Below are 5,000 nucleotides of genomic sequence, written 5' to 3'. Positions count from 1 at the left end.
TTTGGCGGTAGGTATGGCATTTGGGGGGGGGGGGGGGGAATCTAGAAAGTGGTCGATAACCAAAAATAAATGAGCTTTTATATAGCGCAATATTCACTAAGCGTGCTCAAAGAGCTCTGAAGGGGTACCTGGCCAGCAGCAACACTTAATGTTTAGGACGGGACATGACGCCTATTAAGCGATAGAACAGATTTTTCGGACAGAGACAACGCTGTTAACGGCCATGTATTCTTTTATGCATCTGAGTAAGGTCAGAGAATGTGAGTAAAGAACCTTTACCAAGGACTCAACTATGCGCCAAGCTACGCTCCAACCTTCCGATCCGAAAGTGAGTGTCACACCACAAGACCACATAGCCGCATAGAAGAGAGTTAACATTCAGCTTATATCTTAAGCTTAATACAGACTTTTATCCGTCTTGTTCACCCCGAAATAACACCGCTTTGAGACTATTTGTTACAAATAATACAATCCGATTCACAGTTCAAAAATAAATGTAGGTAGTTTTATGTGCCTAGTGGCTGTGATAACCTACTTTTATTTATTTTAGATGTTTAAACCTGAATTTTATATTGATGTCGCTTTTCTCAAGCATTACAATTAGTAGTGTGTGTAGTAAAAGATGTCAGCAATGTATTTGAGTTATGTTGTTAGTATACAACAGCTGCAGATGGCTTTGCCTTGTAAGCGAGGCATATCAGATTTTTAAAAATAAAATGAAAAAATGATTATTAATATCAGTATTCAGATATTATTTTATTTGTCATTTCCACTTTAAATATTATTCACAGTACCTCATTTATTCTCTCGGTAGGTGAAATGGAATAAAACGTCGATATCTTACATTACAAGCCTCCTGTAAGGCAGCGTACTTGTTGTATTATATTAAATGCAAGGCCTGCGAGTAAACGTTTATTTTGATTGCATGTAAAATATTTTTATCAAGTACATAATGAATAAATTAAATGTTTAATTCTTACAACATTCCCTCACACACACCTTATTTGACCAACTGCCTCGAAAATTTACCCCAAAAAACATTTTCTTGCTACTGAATTTTTATTTCTATCCGGGTTGTTTTCTTGAGAGTTCCTCCCTTTCGAACAATAGGGACGGTTTTATTCTATTTGTATCATTCTAAAGAATCGCACAATAAATGACAAAAATAGTAGACCTTTATCTCCAATGCTGGGCTGATTCATGATGTATTATGATCAGATATAAAACTGGTTAAATTCATGATAGTATATTTACGCATAAAGATATGAAGTGAGTAGAAAAGTGCCAGAAGACAATAGAGAATAAAAATTTTTTTTTTTCGTGGCGGTGGTGGGGTTTGAACCTGCGACCTTATTGGTACGACAACTCCGCCTGGCAGGTGAGAGCGTGGCTCTACCGTGTGAGCTATCCACGAACACAAAAATATTCGTTTCAAACCCAAAGTCATTTCTAGATCCCTCTCTCACCCACTTCTAGAGACCGCCGATTCGTTCACCACCATCGCGAAGTAATTTTGACCAGCAGTTAAGCTTAATAGCCAATATTCTCATCACAAACATATAACATAGAAACGATTGAGACATTGAGTATGCTCCGGTGTATAGGGTGAATTTTTAATTCAGAAAAGTGAGTGGAGCAGGCACTTATGTTGGTAACAACAAGATATGAAGTGAGTAGAAAAGTGCCAGAAGACAATAGAGAATAAAAATTTTTTTCGTGGCGGTGGTGGGGTTTGAACCTGCGACCTTATTGGTACGACAACTCCGCCTGGCAGGTGAGAGCGTGGCTCTACCGTGTGAGCTATCCACGAACACAAAAATATTCGTTTCAAACCCAAAGTCATTTCTAGATCCCTCTCTCACCCACTTCTTGAGACCGCCGATTCGTTCACCACCATCGCGAAGTAATTTTGACCAGCAGTTAAGCTTAATAGCCAATATTCTCATCACAAACATATAACATAGAAACGATTGAGACATTGAGTATGCTCCGGTGTATAGGGTGAATTTTTAATTCAGAAAAGTGAGTGGAGCAGGCACTTATGTTGGTAACAACAAGATATGAAGTGAGTAGAAAAGTGCCAGAAGACAATAGAGAATAAAAATTTTTTTCGTGGCGGTGGTGGGTTTGAACCTGCGACCTTATTGGTACGACAACTCCGCCTGGCAGGTGAGAGCGTGGCTCTACCGTGTGAGCTATCCACGAACACAAAAATATTCGTTTCAAACCCAAAGTCATTTCTAGATCCCTCTCTCACCCACTTCTTGAGACCGCCGATTCGTTCACCACCATCGCGAAGTAATTTTGACCAGCAGTTAAGCTTAATAGCCAATATTCTCATCACAAACATATAACATAGAAACGATTGAGACATTGAGTATGCTCCGGTGTATAGGGTGAATTTTTAATTCAGAAAAGTGAGTGGAGCAGGCACTTATGTTGGTAACAACAAGATATGAAGTGAGTAGAAAAGTGCCAGAAGACAATAGAGAATAAAAATTTTTTTTCGTGGCGGTGGTGGGGTTTGAACCTGCGACCTTATTGGTACGACAACTCCGCCTGGCAGGTGAGAGCGTGGCTCTACCGTGTGAGCTATCCACGAACACAAAAATATTCGTTTCAAACCCAAAGTCATTTCTAGATCCCTCTCTCACCCACTTCTTGAGACCGCCGATTCGTTCACCACCATCGCGAAGTAATTTTGACCAGCAGTTAAGCTTAATAGCCAATATTCTCATCACAAACATATAACATAGAAACGATTGAGACATTGAGTATGCTCCGGTGTATAGGGTGAATTTTTAATTCAGAAAAGTGAGTGGAGCAGGCACTTATGTTGGTAACAACAAGATATGAAGTGAGTAGAAAAGTGCCAGAAGACAATAGAGAATAAAAAATTTTTTCGTGGCGGTGGTGGGGTTTGAACCTGCGACCTTATTGGTACGACAACTCCGCCTGGCAGGTGAGAGCGTGGCTCTACCGTGTGAGCTATCCACGAACACAAAAATATTCGTTTCAAACCCAAAGTCATTTCTAGATCCCTCTCTCACCCACTTCTTGTCTCTAGAAGTGGGTGAGAGAGGGATCTAGAAATGACTTTGGGTTTGAAACGAATATTTTTGTGTTCGTGGATAGCTCACACGGTAGAGCCACGCTCTCACCTGCCAGGCGGAGTTGTCGTACCAATAAGGTCGCAGGTTCAAACCCCACCACCGCCACGAAAAAAATTTTTATTCTCTATTGTCTTCTGGCACTTTTCTACTCACTTCATATCTTGTTGTTACCAACATAAGTGCCTGCTCCACTCACTTTTCTGAATTAAAAATTCACCCTATACACCGGAGCATACTCAATGTCTCAATCGTTTCTATGTTATATGTTTGTGATGAGAATATTGGCTATTAAGCTTAACTGCTGGTCAAAATTACTTCGCGATGGTGGTGAACGAATCGGCGGTCTCAAGAAGTGGGTGAGAGAGGGATCTAGAAATGACTTTGGGTTTGAAACGAATATTTTTGTGTTCGTGGATAGCTCACACGGTAGAGCCACGCTCTCACCTGCCAGGCGGAGTTGTCGTACCAATAAGGTCGCAGGTTCAAACCCCACCACCGCCACGAAAAAAATTTTTATTCTCTATTGTCTTCTGGCACTTTTCTACTCACTTCATATCTTGTTGTTACCAACATAAGTGCCTGCTCCACTCACTTTTCTGAATTAAAAATTCACCCTATACACCGGAGCATACTCAATGTCTCAATCGTTTCTATGTTATATGTTTGTGATGAGAATATTGGCTATTAAGCTTAACTGCTGGTCAAAATTACTTCGCGATGGTGGTGAACGAATCGGCGGTCTCAAGAAGTGGGTGAGAGAGGGATCTAGAAATGACTTTGGGTTTGAAACGAATATTTTTGTGTTCGTGGATAGCTCACAACGGTAGAGCCACGCTCTCACCTGCCAGGCGGAGTTGTCGTACCAATAAGGTCGCAGGTTCAAACCCCACCACCGCCACGAAAAAAATTTTTATTCTCTATTGTCTTCTGGCACTTTTCTACTCACTTCATATCTTGTTGTTACCAACATAAGTGCCTGCTCCACTCACTTTTCTGAATTAAAAATTCACCCTATACACCGGAGCATACTCAATGTCTCAATCGTTTCTATGTTATATGTTTGTGATGAGAATATTGGCTATTAAGCTTAACTGCTGGTCAAAATTACTTCGCGATGGTGGTGAACGAATCGGCGGTCTCAAGAAGTGGGTGAGAGAGGGATCTAGAAATGACTTTGGGTTTGAAACGAATATTTTTGTGTTCGTGGATAGCTCACACGGTAGAGCCACGCTCTCACCTGCCAGGCGGAGTTGTCGTACCAATAAGGTCGCAGGTTCAAACCCCACCACCGCCACGAAAAAAATTTTTATTCTCTATTGTCTTCTGGCACTTTTCTACTCACTTCATATCTTGTTGTTACCAACATAAGTGCCTGCTCCACTCACTTTTCTGAATTAAAAATTCACCCTATACACCGGAGCATACTCAATGTCTCAATCGTTGCTATGTTATATGTTTGTGATGAGAATATTGGCTATTAAGCTTAACTGCTGGTCAAAATTACTTCGCGATGGTGGTGAACGAATCGGCGGTCTCAAGAAGTGGGTGAGAGAGGGATCTAGAAATGACTTTGGGTTTGAAACGAATATTTTTGTGTTCGTGGATAGCTCACACGGTAGAGCCACGCTCTCACCTGCCAGGCGGAGTTGTCGTACCAATAAGGTCGCAGGTTCAAACCCCACCACCGCCACGAAAAAAATTTTTATTCTCTATTGTCTTCTGGCACTTTTCTACTCACTTCATATCTTGTTGTTACCAACATAAGTGCCTGCTCCACTCACTTTTCTGAATTAAAAATTCACCCTATACACCGGAGCATACTCAATGTCTCAATCGTTTCTATGTTATATGTTTGTGATGAGAATATTGGCTATTAAGCTTAACTGC

This window comes from Berghia stephanieae, chromosome 2 (genome assembly GCF_034508935.2).
Source record: "Berghia stephanieae isolate SIO BIC M18660-M18661 chromosome 2, UCSD_Bste_1.3, whole genome shotgun sequence".
NCBI classification, from domain to species: Eukaryota; Metazoa; Mollusca; class Gastropoda; order Nudibranchia; family Aeolidiidae; genus Berghia; species Berghia stephanieae.
Note: the sequence above shows the minus strand (reverse complement) of the source record.